Genomic DNA, 17117 nt, shown 5'->3' with positions numbered 1-17117 from the left:
GGGGAGATGAGGGAGTTGTTCTGCAACAGCAGGCTAAGGCACAGCAAGCAGCAGGGGCAGAAACGAACTTTTAAAGGCTGTGTTTAGAAATCTGCTATTTTAATGTGCCAGCAGACAGGATGCATCTAGACAAGAAGAAAAATGGTTATTTTTTAATTATTATTTGTGCTGTCCTTAGCTTTAGTAGATCTTGCTATGTAGACTGTTCTCAGAGGTTACATGGTGCATTGTTGACTTTTATGAATAAGCTCGGTGGGGCTAGGGGGAGAACAGCAGTGGGATCTAAAATATGCATTATCGTTATAGATTTTTTTATATATTTTTTTTTAATAGTGGCTTCTCTCTTCTCTATTCAACTTTCCTGCTCTCTTCTGAGCACAGCACAGACATCCCCAGACACTGCTGCCAGCAGCAGGAGAGGAGCAATGACTCCTGCCTACAAAGGGATGCAGCAGCCCGCCGGGGCTTTGATCCCGGTATGGAGGGCATAAGGAAAACATTGAGGAGAAATATCCAAACAAGGACTTGAAAGAGGTTGCTGGCAATAAAACAGAGAGGTGAGAAGAGAATTTCATCAGAAAAAAAGAAAGCTCAGACAGCTCTGAGCCCTTCTGCTTAACCTGGCTGCAGTGAGCTTTCCATTTGCAGGTTTTCCTTTTGGTTATGAGGAGATTAGAAAGTAGTCAGTGAGTGAGTTAGTCAGTGACTGTGGAAGTGGTTTTTGGGGAGAGAAAGAGAACTAGAGAGGGATCCAATCTGTCATGTTCATCCTTGAATGGAATTTTCTTTGCTCAGACATTCAGAGGACCAAAAAATACTACAGGCACTGTTTAGTGTCACTAGTGCTCTGTGCCCTCAGCAAACTGCTCTCAAGTCATTCAGAAAAATCTACTTGAGTCTTTTGCATACAGATTTATTTTTATTTTTATTTTATTTATTTTTTGTCTCTAGGTGTTCTTAATTTTTTTTTTTGGAAGCTGACAATTCTTATTGAACAAGCATTGTCTGTAGTTTACATGCACTTTTATTACTAACATGAAGACTTAAAACTTGCTTGTGAAGAAAGTAATAACTGGATAATTTCTTATAAATACAACTCAACATTTCTTATGCATGGTGCTTGGCTTATATGAAGCAAGAATTTCTATTAGTTACATATACAATTACTAGAAGCAGTTCAAAAAGTTCAGATGATGGCCAACAGCAGCTATTTTACTTTTTCAAGGAGAAAATTTCAAAAAAGTCTTTCAAGATAATACAAGATTTAAAGTGAAAGTGAAATGCTTGATACTTCTTTGGAAGTGTTTGACCAGATTTGGGTGTGATGACTGCCTGGAAGGCTGAGGCTGTGTGTGTGTGTTTAACTAATATGATTAATATCACTACGGCAGCAGAATTCAGTAAAAATTCCCAATGCAACTGTTAAAGATATGTTAACATAGAATATAGAGATGTATTCCTGCAAAGATTAATGGTTTTTCATCTACTCTTGAAATGCTCTTGAATTTCAGAAAGTACTTTATGACTGGGTTGATATCTAGCTCGTGTTATTAATGACTTAATCGTAATATAGATACAAGGTATTCATCTCTACATCTTGCTGACTTGGTACGGCAAAACAGAGTTTCAGAAAAATGTCTATTAAACTAAAAAGGAGAAAAATAGCACCATCAGTCCAATTGTATGCATAAACTGTAGCACCTTCTCTCAGGCTATGACACCAGCCCCCCTCCAGGCTGCTGCTTATCTCATCTCCAGGAAAGTGAAAAATGGCTCAGGGTAACGGATGAAAAAAGATGGCATGAAGTTTCATGATTGCCATAAATCTTCGTGCAAAAAGGCTCAGTAGCAATGGTACAGCTTTTTGAGATGTACTTCTTAAATGTTCTGAATGGATCACCAATTGTCTTTTTTTGGCACAGTGAACTGAAAGCAGTAGTTTTAGATCCCTGTTGTTCTTTTTCTGATGGCAGTAACAGTTGTGATAGTAAATTTTATCAGGTAAGCTCAATTTAGCAAGTATTTAAGAACACAGATTTTAGTCTCTGTCACCACTTTTCTTTAAAGATTAGAAAACAATTTGAAATAACTTTCTGAATTAGGATTTTGGATATGTTTTACTTCCACGGGAGGTTCAGGCTAGATATCAGAAAAAGGTTCTTCACTGAGAGGGTGGTTGGGCACTGAACAGGCTCCCCAGGGCAGTGGTCATGGCACCAAGTCTGTCGGACTTCAAGAAGTCTTTGGACAACACTCTCAGACACATGGTCTGATTTTTGGGTGGTTCTGCATGGAGTCAGGAGTTGGACTCAATGATTCTTGTGGGTCTCTTCCAGCTCGGGATATTATGTGATTCTATGATTGTATGATCCACTGTATAGTGCTCATCTCATATACCAAATGCTATCTATTTCTGTGAACCTGGCAATTACTCTGTTACTTTCTGAGAAAAACAAAGTGGTGGGAAAATATTTTTGAATAATGTGAAACTAATAGTTATAAAAATCTTTAAACTTGATGATTGTGTCTTATCTGCTCCTAGCCTGTCATGTACAAGTTGAGGCGTAGAGAGGTCAGATGGAGTGTTCACTTATGTGAAGGAAAAACGTGCTTGAGTGAAAAACATTAAATAATTTTGTGTGTCAAGGACTGAAAGGGTGAAACATCTCCGAACTTGAGTTATTAAGACTGCTCCAAACTGAGTTGTTTTCACCATGAATCTCTGAGGTTGGTGAGAGCTTAACCAGTGATTTTAACGGTATGTGGCACACTCAGTGTCCCATGGTGAAGCTGCTTGATGCTGAGCATCTCAGGAGAGGAGGTTTGCAGCAACGTGGTTAGCTGCTTGGAAGAGACCCCAGTATTATCTGTGTTAAGGAACAGGATTCACTTTTCTGGCACTGGAAAGGATTTCTTTTTCTTTTTTATTTAAAAAAAAAAAAAAAAAACTTTTAGCTTTGTATTGTAACAAATATATACAAATATATATATAATATATATATAAAAGTGAATGCAATTCAGCTGATAAAATTTGCCCATGTATTGTCTTGTTTAAACATTATATTTATATTTTTAAATTTCCTGAGTCCAATTGCCTCAGCCAGACTCTGAGTCTGACAGCTGATGTAAATGGAGCTGGGCCTTTCAAAGTCTTTTGAGGACTGGCCCTGTATATTTGTCTGTTTTTATCCATAGAAAACAGAGCTATGGCTTACTGAACTGCATAAATAGTATTTTCCATTGTTCCTAACAGAGTGTACTTCAATTACTGTAACTGATTGCGTCCGCATTTTCCAGTGCTAGATTTCCTATTTGTTGTGTCTAAGTATGTATTTAATATAAGGACACAAATATTTGTAATATAACAAGCTTTAGATTTGAAAAACATTTGTAAATAAACGTGAGTAGACATAAAAGATTGCAGTATAAAATAAATACAAAAGGAGTAAAGTATCTCAACATCCTGCAATGAGCTTATGCCCCAGTACCGTGCCTGAGGCTCAGTGGACCTGTGGTGATTCCTCACTTAGTAAGCACATACAAAGTCTACCACTAGTGTAAAGCAGACTAAATAGCGGATGAAACTAGAGCTCACATCATTTTGTAGCCTTTTTTTTTTTTAACAAAAACATGGTTTTATCTGTTCTTTGTTCAAAATTTTTTTCAGCTCTCTTTCTGTGTGACTCACAGTAAATAAGCTGCAGATAGAGTTGTTGCAAATAAATCAATGCAAAGCATTATATGTGGGAAATGCTTTCTAGCATTTCCTTCCCTCAACCATCATTCACATTGCCAGTTTATGCTAATTTATCAAAACTATTCACTTATGAATTTGTGGGAGGAGGGATTTTTAAGGCATTTTATAAATATTAGCAGAAATTGAAAGCAAGGCCTCTTTCTTCTCAGGCAGATGTTGGAAACCGCTAGGTTTGCAGCATCACTCTTCTCTCTCCCTCTCTCAATAACTTATTTGATGCAGAGTGTAATTAGCTCACCAAGAGACCTTGTCTCAGCACTTCCCACCACATGTTAGTGAAAGGTTGGTTTGGTTGGTTTGGGTTGTGGGTTCAGGCTGAAGCTGGAAGAGGCGGGAATCAGAGCTTGGCTCTCCTGCATCACTCAGGTCTGCAGCTTTGTGGTAAAGGGTGTCATCACAGGTGAAATAAATGGTATTCACAGAGAAGGGGCTGGTGTAAGCTCTTCCTCTTTCCTCTATTTTCCCATCTTCTGGCTTAGACATATTCCTGGAGATGTCTGCGGGTTCTGCCCTTCAATTTTTGAGTTTCCTCCCTTGCTATAAGGTGTCCTTAGGCATCTCCAGTAGGTGTGCAGAAGCAATAGGCACTGTTTAATTAGGCACTGTTTAATTAGGCACTGAATATTCACTGTTTAATTGTGGTTTTCCTGGCAAATGAAGGAGCAGATCTGGACTTTGCCTAAAGAAGCATGCAGGAGAGTACACAGTGGTAAACCGAATGCAAAGTGGTAGGATGAAATTTGCATTATTTGCTGCTGCCCCGATGCCTCAGGGCATGCAGTCAGTCTGCAGGCTGGCGTATATATTGAGATGAATGGTGAAATTTAAAAAAAATAATAAATTAATTTTTATAATAGCTAATCCTTTTGTAGGCTGTTTTGATGCTTTAGAGTTTCGTGTTGGTTCCTCATGGAAAAAAAAAATAACAACCTATTATTCAGCAACTCAGTTGCATATGATGAAAGGTTTGTGGTTGGAAGCCATGAGAAAGGGCTTATTAATTTTCTCTGCCGTGTATAAATTAGGTATGTGAGGAACTAGCTGAGGTAGCAATTAAAACTGAGTTACTTACAAATATAGGCATGTGGACACAGAGTGAAGGAATGAGAATTTTGGAAAGGGTTTTCTTAGTTTTTCTTATCTAGAGGCATGTTTTATTTAAGACCACTGTTTGTAAACTACATGTCCAACACAAGAACTGAAATTGAAATTTAGATATTAGGGCAAGAACTGTTATTTTGATGTGATTGCATTGTCTCTTTAGTTCTTTTACAGATTATGTCCACCGTTAAAACTAAGTTTTATTTTTTAGGGAATGAAAACCGAAACAATTTTTAATTTATTTCCCTTCTTACAGAATTTTGTAGTTATACAGCTATTTTTCAGCAGAGATTAAGAAGTCTTGGCTCAGTTAACTAATTGTACATATTTGCTCTGAAAGCTCAGTCTAAAATCTGCAGCAAAAATTGATGTTTCATGTTTGTGGGGTTCTTAATATTCTTAGTGAGCTAGAAGATTCTATAAGCAGTCAACATCTGTGGCTACAATGGTTCAGAGGCCCTTGGCTTTATTCTACATTTAATAGTTAAAAAAAAAAAAAAAAATTGATTTTCCAGCAGGACTGTTATGATAAAGGACACATTAATTTTGTGTGATCAGGGATAAATAACAGTAACATCTGTTATTGTAACATCTGGATGTTAGGAAGTACTTCTTTACCAAAAGGGTTATTAAGCATTGGAACGGGCTGCCCAGGGAGGTGGTGGAGTCACCATCCCTGGAGGTCTTTAAAAGACGTTTAGATGTAGAGCTTAGGGATATGGTTTAGTGGAGTACTTAGTGTTAGGTTGGAGGTTGGACTCGATGATCTTGAATCTGTTCCAGATGTTAAAATAGCTAAAGGTTAGAATATGAGCAAGTCACAGCTGTTGTGACTCAGCTTTCTAGGTCTGCACAGGTATCCAGCAGGTTGGAATCTTATTTAGGTGTATGGGAACTGCCCCACCAAAATTGTAGATGCCTTTTCTGGCAGGGTGATCCCCTCCCATCCAGCCCAGTGTAACTACCTGCATTCATTCCCTGGGCGGCTGTTGGAGACCTACATCTCTGGACATGTGCAACAGGCAATCCTGCCTGCTTACCTTAGGTGTCTGGCTTTATCTGTCAACTCTGTAAGGAGCACGGATACCTCAGCAGACCAATCCAGACAGTTTAACTTCAGTGCCTGTCTGCCACATCTTGTGTGAGTGTCTCAGCTGAGGGAGTGTGAAGTTGTAAGCACTGTCTGCTCTTTAAGTTGGGTTTGGGCCATTCGACAGCCAAGAACTCAACAGTCATAGAGGAAATGAAGGTGGAGCCAGACTCCAAGGCAGTGATTAGGGTATTCACCTGTCTGGTCCCTGTTTCCAAGCCAGTTCTTGATTTTAAAATGCTTAACCAGTGATTGAAAGCATAAAATGCTTACATATGCTTCCATCATTGCTGCCACTACTGCAGACTTGGCCACATCTCATTTTTCAGCACATTTAAATAACTTAAGCTGTATGCTGGAGTCTGCCTGTCTTGTAGCACAGCTGATCAGCAGATGCCTATCCACCATAAGCATGTCTGTGGGTAATTAAAGCTAATGCATGGGGAACTTTTCCTAGAAACATAACTAAGGAGTCACCTATTGAGTTTTAGTGCCTAGAAGGTCAGGTAGTTCTGGATAATGGGTGAATGATGTCTGTCATACAACTTAAGTAGGTTTTAAGTTTCACCTTGGCATTTTATTTCCTTTGCACTTTGTCTTTCTGCTACCTCTGGGCTCCCAGGGGAGCTCTTCGCATGTGGTTCCTTTTGTGGCTTCCCCTCTCTCATCAGCAAATTACTGGCCATCACTCACGCCTCTTCTCATCGAAAACTGAAACAACTGTATGTTAAACTGAAGCTATCTAGACTTTTCTTAAATATAGTCTTTCCTCTTTTTTTATGACAGGAATACTCAAGTGAAGCTTATCTCAGAGATGTTTATGAGCTGATATTCCTGGCTTCTTCAGTGTCTATCGATGAAAGCGTTGGTTATGTCTTTTATCTCGGACTTGCAGGTGTTATCGTATGTATGTGTGAAGGAGGGAAGAATGCAGTATAGGGAAAAGGGATTTTCTGCCAAGTGAGTACCAGCTCTGACAAATGGATGTCACTTGACTTGCACACCACCTGTTTTGTCTCTTGTCCTTTGTTCTCACCAGTGTATGCTGAGCATGCCCAGGAAAATGAATTGCATTTTATCTTTATTAACTACTTTGCCGTCTTATGAGGGCAGACTTACTAGACCTTTCTTTGCCCAGGTCATGACAAGTGAAGGAGTTAGTGGAGCTGGCACATTTCTTTTAAATTGGAAGAGATCAAGAGGAGATGGAGCAGTAGAGGGTGGGAGTTCTTGCTCTGCAGATGCTGCTTATTTCCTGCACTCATGTCCACAGACAGTAAAACCAATATCAAAGAGGGAAATGAATCAAACATATGCACCTCCATGCTTGTTCTACAGCAAATGGTGATTTTAGTACAATCATTCAAAGTTATTTATTTTGAGGTTCACTGATATTAAAAACAATTTTTTAGTTGGGGATAACCTTTGCTGTAAAAATTCTGTTTCAGTTGCAAAACCTGCATAAAGTACTGAAATAAATATTAGTTAAAAAAATAGTCTTTGGCATCAGATTTCAAATGGCATTTAGATGTTGTGTCCAAAGAGTGTCACCTGGATTGATAATGTATTAGTTAAAAAATTGAACCCTGATTACTTTTAGGATGTGTATTTTGTATTTCTGTCAGTGAACAGTACAATGCTTTTGTGTATTTCCTGAGGTCTCGGTGACAAAGTTCCTTTGTCATTAACTGAGAATTGTGGAAACTATTTCCAGATCAAGTTTTATGCTTGATCAGTTGCACGTGCTTACTCTAATGATATTAACTTAAAAAAAAAAAAAAAAAAAAAGGTCATGTAAATATATATTGTTGGGAAATAATAATGTATAAGCAAAGCTAGGATCTGGTTATCAAATAGTTTTCAACCAGATAACAAGCCAGAACATCACCCTGACTAAAAGTGAAATATGAGAAATGAGATTTAGTTTGTAGAGATTTGGTTTTGCAATATTTTGTCCGCCTCCAAACACAGTGATGCCAGATCAGACATCGGTCTGTGGTGATACAGTTTTGTTCATTTAATTTGCAACTGTTTTCCTTTTATTGTAGCCTGTAACTAAAAGCTTTAGCAGAAGAAAGTATTTTTAAGGAAAAACTGAAATTTGGTCTAAGTGAGAAACTAGCATACAGGAATTGTAATAGGGACTAAGGCATGAAAGGGGGGAAGGAAGAAAAAGGAAGTGTTTTAGGAAAAAAATAAGTTCAGGGAGGCCTATGAAAAGATGTGTCATTTGAAGCACAATACTAACTAAATGATTACAGAGGGAGAGTGGGAAGAAAAAGTAAAATTGCCACTGGTTTTCTATAGCTTACTTACAGTAAATAAAAGCTGTACATTTCCTCAGTAGCATTATTGCCTCTTTAAAACCTACTTAATATGTGCAGTAAAAAAAAATAAAAAAAATGTGTAGATGTATTTCATCACATTTCCAGGTGAAATTTGTAGTGCAGACATAATTTGGTATTACAGAAAACTACCTTTGTCTTATGCAGTCTTATGAGTGAGTGTACAGAGACTTCAATGATGTTAAAGTGATTTAGCTGTTACCCTATCCCATGTTGGGTATTCTTGGAGCAATGATCAGCTCTCCTTGTGTCATAAAAACCTTTGAAAGGTGATGTGGGGAGGACTGATTGTTGGTATAACAAAGTACAAATTAATTATTTTTAACAATTATTCTAGTATTTCAAAATGTAAAGTTAACAATTCAGAGTAAAAAAGCCACTTCAGAAATCCTGTTCCAGAGTTCAGTAAGCAAGGTTATTAAGTTAATATTCTGAATCCTATCCTGATGCTTTCAAAAATAGCATCTAGTGAGTCACCCATTGGACAAACTCTCTTGGTACTGAAGATTGCTCATTAAGAGCAAACCTCCTGCTTCTGCATTTCAAAAAGCCAAAGGATTATGTCTTTTTTTTTTTCTTTTTTTTTTTCTTTTTTTTTTTTTTCAGGAAATGGATATTTTTAGCTCACAGGCCTGGCACCACTAGCTTTGACAGGCTACATAAGATGCCATAGCAGACCTGGAGAGCTGTTCCTGTGGACAGTGACATGGTTCCCATCTGAGCAGTGCACCAGTAGCACGGGTGGCTTTCCAGGGCTGCTCAAGCTCAGCTCCCCTGGCCATTTGCTAACAGCCTTTCTTGATGGTCCTGTTTTTTCTTTCAGTGCCCTAAATCTTATCCACCATCATTTATTCTTCAGATCTACTAGATTATTTAAATTCAAAGTGTGAAGGGAGTTCTTCAGCAAATAATGGCCTCCGCTTTTAAACTAAATTCACACTAATAAAACACTTATGTAAAAACAACCTTGGAAAAAATTACCAGCTGTATTGGAATAGAGGATCAGTTAAATTTATTTCCCTAAACACAGTCTGCTTTGTGGATTTTTCCTTCAACCACAACAAACTTGAAAGGAAGAGAAACTTAATTCATGAGAATGTAGGTCAGCCAGCAGAACAAACCCCTTTTTTTATCCACAAAGGTCCCAGATTTGACAGTCTATATATAATAAATAAGTAATGATTGCATGCGGACTATACAAACTAAACAAGTTATAAAACTTGGAGGAAAACCGGCTAGACAGTCTTGATCCATTCAGTGTCTCTGATTCACTTTGAGGCGGTCTCTAGCATCTCTGCTTCAAAAAACAGCAATCATTTGCCATGCCTGCAACATCACTCTTTATGTCCCAGGCCTGCAGTGGACCATCTCATGTCCCAACCGTGTTCTCATCAGAGGGGAGCATTTCACTGCTGAGCTGGCCATTGAGGTCAAAGCGCAGAGGCAGCCAGCTCAGGGGACTGGGAGATGGGGCAGGCACTCTCATCTCTGGTTTCTCACTCGTGTTTCCATCTCTGAGAGGTAACAGCCTCATCTTAATGAGGACAGTGAGGCAACTCAAAGTATGTGAAGATGTCCATGGTGTAACCTTAGAAATGGAAGATGAGCTGTGACATTTTTCTCAACCAGATGTTTCTGTACCAGAAGAGAGGCAAAGAGGGCTGGGAAGATGATGCTGCAATAACGTGGAGCAAGAGCAGGCCACAAATAAAATGTGCACAGAAAAGGTTTATTAGATTGCATTAGTATCATGATTCAGCTGGCTAAACTATTTTATGTTGCTTTCAAAGGTCTGTTGGGCTTTTTCATGTTTTCCACGATAGACAACTCCATCCCATTAAATCCCATGAGTGAGCTCTTCTAGAGTTTCTCTCTGCTGCTTCTGAGAAATGTGATTTAAACTTGAATGGTGATGTTCTCTGAAAGACATTTTTTCTTATAAAAATACTCTTCCCTCGCCCTCTTTGTATGTCACTGCATTCAAATCCAGTGACTTATCTGACAACGCATAGATAGTATTGCTCTGTGAAGTGTGTTGTGGAAAAGGCACCATGTAAGCTGACATAGATATAAGCACTGTAAGCATGCATATAAACTTGAACACACTGGAATAACTTCTGGACTTAATCTAACTGGATGAGAGCTGCTGCTAATGGTTTGGTGTAGCATGTTGTGTCTTTTGCGACAGAATACATATGTGATGAACTGCTGTGCTTTTCCTTAGCAGGTCATTGCAATGTTCTGAGAGTGGATGGACAGCAAACAGATGAGAAAATGCATGAAACTCCTGTCGGTCTGCAAAATGACAACTGTGTCCTTGCTACCCCACCTCATACACAATTCCCAGCTTTTCCTACTGACTTGTGCCAATTCACAGGGTTATTTTATGGCACTAAGAGAATGTCAACATGATGATAACCACTGAACAATATGGTGACGAAGCTATAACATACCTTTATCCAGCATTCTCCCAGTCCCAGGTGTGTTACAGCTGAGTTATCCCCTGCTGTGTCACTCTTAGCACCCCCTTCCCCCCAATTATTTACAACCAACAGCCCATAAGTATCATGCGCTGTGGCTGCAGTCTGCATTTACGTGTATCTCAGTGGGTGAAGTGGTCTCTTCTACTCAAGATGAGAAATGCAAATTTCCAAAAGATGAGCAAATGAGATGATGAAGGAAAAGATCACCTTCATTTATGTAACCTTCTGTTAAGTTTCATCTTCTGAAAAGTCTCTAAGTACATTTGTAAATGAAAGTTTGTGATGTCTAGGTGTTATTACTGGCAATGACTAATGTGCTAAGAAACATCTATTAGAAATTAAATTTTTATCATATGCAATTATAATGATATACTAAAATCTATGGCGGTAAGTATGATACAACCTTTTAAAATTTATTAATTATTAAAAAAATTATTAAAAATTATTAAAAAAAATATTAATTATTGCGACTCTAGTCTTAGCCCAAAACTGTTTGAGGTGAGTTGTAGAGCCTGAATAAAGAAATAAAAGAAATGAGAGAGTTCACTTTTTCTTCCTTGAACTTATGTGAAATGTTTGCTACATTCCCTTGCATGCCAGGCAAGGCTTTACAAGTTCCTGTAGACCGTAAGTAAATGGGTATGTGGCCAACGTGGTGCCTGGAGGAAAAATGTTAACATAATGATAAATCTAAACAAGGAACAAAGCAGCCCATCAAAAATAGCACTCGTAAAATGTTGATGCTTGAAGGTTAGGAGGGATGGGTTGCCTGAGGAACGATAAAAATGATGATGTTTACAAGCAGACATATAAAGTTGTGTAGAATGACTGCATTGACTATTTCAGTGCAGGAAATTGCAGTAATGGAACTTTAAGGTTGCACGGCTAAAAATCATAACAATTTAAGGAATATGAACTACTGGCCTAAGCTACCATGCATCAGGTTACATGCAAGAGGCCAAGCAGAAATGTAAAATGTTCTAACAGCTTAGCAGAAATACGTCTGCTTTGGGAACTTTCTTTTATATTTCTTAGCGTAGCAATTGAACCATAAGGGTTCGTCTACTACATTAGCATAGTTTTAACTTGTCTGTATTTGTTCTAAAGGAAAAGAAGAGCAATTGCTGTTCTACAGGAGGAAGAGACTGACTTTTTGTGCCTGATGAGTAGTTATCTCTCAGTTGAACAGTGTTCAACTGTTACTGTTCCAGAGTTACTGGCAGTGCTGCAGTACTGTCATCTGCCCACCTCCCATGAGAGGTTATGCTCTCAACTCACCTAACAAAAGATTTCCTCAATGTGTGCACTGTAACTGGCACGACAGTCCTGTCATCCATGGTTTCCATCATCTGTGTAATGTCAGGAGTAAGTGTGTCTCCCTGAAGACTTCTGTGCCATAATATGTGCTTGCATCTCCCTCCGTTGCTTGTGTAGACCTGCTTACTGCTGCTGCTCACTTGTTTTGCCCCCTAAAGCCACTACTCTTATTCCTGAATGTTTCTGTCGATTCACTGTTTATTTTGAAAACATTTGACCATTTAAATCAGATATTTCATGTCCTCCAGGACCTCTGAAGAGCATAATTTATCTTTCTGCATTGTGGATAATGGACTAAACAGCCTCTGTGAAGCCTGTGCTCCACAGATGTAGTACAGGTTGCAGATGATATGCAAGTAATTTTCTCTGTACTTTCTAGGTCAACAAGTACTTCCAGCTTCTAAGAAGCCTCCCTCAAAATTATCTGTAATGCTAAGACAGTATCTCTTAAGTTATATAAACTGAATTTGAACTGCATATTTAAAAAAAAAAAAAGTCTAATTCTTGGAATAGGTTTTGGTGATTGTTTTCTGTTCTGAGACATAGGCTTTTTTTTTTTTTTTAATGTTTTATTTTATTTTTTTTTATATGGAGCTTATCAGAAGTAGTCCATAAATGTTTCCTTTTCTACTCAGGTATTGCACCTCTGACGTAAATCATGTATGCCTGTACATGCAAATGTTCTTGGGGAGGTTGCTTTTGTTGAGGCTAGGAATGAGAGATTCAAAGAGTATATGCCAGGAAGACGTCTGCTGAGGTCTCCTTGGGTGGCTAGGTATGTTCAAATGGGTTATGTATCTTTGATAAAGAAACAGTTGTGCTGTTTTGGACTAGACAGCTCTAAGCAACACATTTGGATGCTGAGAGAGGCAATCCTATCCAATCTTTTTTTCCCCTTGCTGGGTTACTTTGAACCCAGCTGCTAACTGTCTGTGCAAGGGAGGAGGACACCACAGGGGCGTGTGGTCAAAAGCTAGGGACGATGGGGTGGCATTTCTCCTGAGACGAACCTATTGCAGCTTTGTTTTTTTGACAATTACTTTTACCTGAATGGTGGAAAATTGCAGAAACAAATTCAAATACCTTGGTAAAATTGCATTTTAAAATTTCATTTAGTAGAGAAATAGGGAGATAAAGCTTAAGTTCTCCAGAGACTCCATTTTTATAAAACTGCATACAATATTACTTAGTGAAAAGCAACTTTTCTACAGTATGCTCATTTTCTGCTAATGTGAGGAAGTTTATAGCATATCTGGAAATTAAGTACTAATTTAATCATTCGTTCTTTGTGACCTATAGCTGAAATGTAGTTTAATTTGAATGACAAACTTCAAACTTCTATTTTATCCAGGATGTCTTCAATTAAAGTGAAGCATTCAGTGAATAGGAAAAAAAAAAGAAATACAGGTTCTTGTCTTCATGTCATTGGCTAATAGATTATTCTGGAAGCTTGATAGATAGAAGCAGGCTTTTCCCCAGGTTCTGTTTGGAAAGAGACAAAGTGCTATATTTAATGATAGACAGTGCTGCAGATTGTCATTTCTTTCTGTTACATGTCTTTGTTCGGATTTTTATGCCTGATTGCTTAGAAGATAAACCTTATGTCTCCCATGAATAGATATATTTCAACACTTATGTCAGTTCTGGCCTCTAATATCAATACTCCCCCTCCTATACTAAGATTTACTTGGTGCCAGTTCTTTTACCTGTTCTTTGTGTTGTGAATGGGGGTTCTGCTTAATCATCTACATAGTCTGCCCAGTAGCAAAGAAAAATTTGGAATTTGCCTGGTCTTTATTCTCTGAAATAATGCACAGATTTTCTTTCTACTCACCAATATGCAGCAGCGCCAGACATAATATTTGGCAAGGATCAATGAGGATTGTTGACCAGTGGCTTGGGATTGCACAGTTCTCTGGAATTTTTTCACCCCATTATCAAGTGGCATGCGGTCATGGTACCAAGCCAAACATGTAGTTTTGTTTCTGAGGAGCTATAAGGAATGAGAGCACCCAGGTTTGCCTGGAGATCATGTTTTAACTCCTGTTGGTGTTCCTGGTGACACAACCAGGATGTCAGGAAAGCTGCTGCCTTTCACTACAGAGCACATTATTCTTCACCTGATGAGCACACTGACTGCTCCCTAGTGCCATATCCCCCCCCTAGAAGAGCCTGAAACTGCTCTGAGTATAGCAGCAGGAGGTGTTAACCTCATACTTGCTATATTTGACTTCAGGAAGCCACAGGGCGTGCTGATGTTCAGTGCCACACAAAGACCAGAGACCCTCCAGGGGTCTGGAAAGAAACAGCTGATATTTACAGGGTTGCCCTTCCTAATGAGAGGCTGCTGCTCAGCCCTGGAGGGTCTTCTGAGTTGAGAGTTAGACCTTACGAGTTCAGGAGCTGCAGGGGAGGTTCATTAAATTTAATGAGGCAGAAGGTGAGTGCAAGATTCCTGGAAGCCTTCCATCAGGCAGCAGGCACTGCCACGGGGTTTTCTTGCAAGCTAATGCTCGGAATGACCATGCATGGAGGGGTTGTAAAGGGATTATGGCTCCCCACGCCTCCATGAAAGTCTAGAAAGATGAGTCGTCACAACAAGAGCCATGGAAATTTGATGTCCTGATGTTTTGGGTGCAGAGGAGAGATGCAGCCATTGAAATGGAAGGAAGACTGATGGGGAAGTCAGAAGTGAGGTGAGCTGATGGTAAGACGATCCTCTGGCATTTACAGGTTTAATTTGCTGTCTAGCAGAGGGAATGCAGAGGAGGGTGGTTTGTCTTAAATAACACTTATGGAACACAAAGGTTAAAGTGCTTACACGGGAAGTGAGATGTTGGTGAACAGCTTTCCTTTTCCTGTGAGTTTCAACTCACATCTTCTTTATTAAGTTATTTAGGACTTAACTGATTAGGGTACTTGGAAATCAGCAGATGAGTCTGTGCCATTCTCTGCTGCCAGGATTACTTCTGTATTTTACATTAAATAATTATCAGAGTGCAAACCCATTCCTTTGTTTTGGCTCTTTCTCACTTCAGGTTCCTGAAACTTAGAATCCAGACAAGCTGCAACGTGAGAGGCTTTTAAAATAAGATGAAGATGTTCATGTTTGCTATCTATCTAGACATTAATGCTATTCATATTGCTGTTGTATTGGTGGTTCTGACATATATGAGTGTTTCACACAGCTGTGCTTCTTCGTTTCATTTTGGCTGAGAAATAATGAAGGTAAGCATGAAAGAGATGCTGTCCTTAGCAGGCAGGTTTGGAGCCCTTGGTAATGCTAAGTCGTCCTCGGGGCTGCTGTGAGCACACTCGATTGCTGGCATGGGCAGGGCTGCCCCAGCCTGGGCAGTGCTTCCAGGACTTCTCTGTGAAAGGCAGATGAGCTCAGCCAGGAGAAGCAGCAAGTTCTGAGGAATGTTGCAGATAAGTGTAAAAGGATTTTGGTATTTTGTCTGCCTAGGTTAGCAGATGGCAGATGGAATGCAGTACACATTAATGTAGAATAAATAATGAATCTTCTTGAAAAGAGTAAGAGGAAACATCTGCTGAATCAAAACATGATGTGTCATATTGACCGAGAGAAGGAGAGCAAGTTACCATGGAGAAATTCTCAAAACAGGCAATACGAAGAGAAAAAAGAATACTGCAAGAGGGTTTATTTATTTATTTATTTCTAGATCACAATGTATTCATCTAGGAGTGTATCACTGCTGTTCAGGAACATGTATATTAGCTTACTGGTTTAAAGAGCTTCCCACTGCTTGGACGCTGAGTTGCAGAGCACACACGGCCATATCCTGTTGTTTCTGAGAAATGTGTCAGGGATTCACCAGACACCAAAGCAACTGTTCCCATCTGAATTAATGTAGCGAAGGTGGGATAGGACAACTGCTTAAGAAATACACTACTTTATGCTTAGGGGCAATGTCTAGTAGCTTCCTCTGTTGAATTCTTTTGCATGAACCCATAAATGAGCCAGTTCTTCACATCCACTGGAGAGGAACTTTATTAGAAGCAAGCAAATTGTTTGAGTCTTTAGTTTGGTGAATATGTTATTTCGTAGGGAAATAGGAACCATCTGGTTCCTTCCAGTGCAGATTATTGTCATATACATATAGGTGAATTTTAATTATTTGAGATTGTAGATTGAGAGATGAAGGCTAGCGGTGTTCAATCCTGGTTCAATCCTTCTTTTCTTACTGGCACTGTATTTAAATACTGGTACTGTAGTTACCTCTGCAAGGAATGTGAAAAAGGGCCAATTTCTTTCCTGCAAATCTTATGAACTAATAATGGAAATGCAGGTAAATGTATTATTTACTTTTGAGCTTCAATTTGGTTTGGCTTCATTTTATGAATGTTAAAGAAATTTAATACAATTGGTTTTAACATTACACTTCCGTGTTAGCCTGGGGAAGGAAGATACATACAAACACATAAATGCTGTACGGCTGTATATTGCTATAGAATTTTAGTGGTGATGTTAATATTTAAAGAATGTTATTGTGTTGTTGCAATTTTAATATTTGTCAATACTTTTAACCTTTGTCTCTAGAAACTGCACTTGTTCATATTTGCAGAATAAATGATCTGGAAATCAGTGAGATGGCAATATATTATTGTGGATATTCTATAAAGATGCACTGACAAGGATTCTAAGATTCCTATCTCATTTTTTTTCCACTGAAAAAATAAATTGAATAATATGGTTTTTACACTAGTATGCCACTAGTTATTGCAGTTCCAATACGTGGGTGCTGCTGGACAAGCACCATAGGGTAGAATGAAGCATTCCTTGATCATGAGGTCCAGTGTGTTGCAGAGCAGAACAGCAATGCAATGGAAGAGTCCACACAATGTTCACTTGGTGATATGCCTTCCCTCAATGAAAGGATCAAATGCATACAAAAGTGAATGGTATTAAGAAGATGTGGGTAATTCAAATGAAAATATGAAGTTTTCTGGAGAGCTGAAGGTAGCAAACCCTTGAAATTTAATGGCTCAATGTCCAGGTGGAG

The 17117-nt window shown here is 38.8% G+C and overlaps 1 protein-coding gene across 5 annotated transcripts in view; it reads left to right on the top strand.

Moving 5' to 3' along the window:
• Positions 1 to 17117, top strand: part of KIAA1217 (KIAA1217 ortholog) — a 363381-nt gene that overhangs the window by 78493 nt on the left and 267771 nt on the right. The gene's annotated exons all lie outside the window — the stretch shown is intronic.

This window comes from Anser cygnoides, chromosome 2 (assembly GCF_040182565.1).
Source record: "Anser cygnoides isolate HZ-2024a breed goose chromosome 2, Taihu_goose_T2T_genome, whole genome shotgun sequence".
NCBI lineage: Eukaryota > Metazoa > Chordata > Aves > Anseriformes > Anatidae > Anser > Anser cygnoides.
The sequence above is the reverse complement of the archived record's forward strand: the minus strand, read 5'-3'. Positions and strand labels throughout refer to the sequence as shown.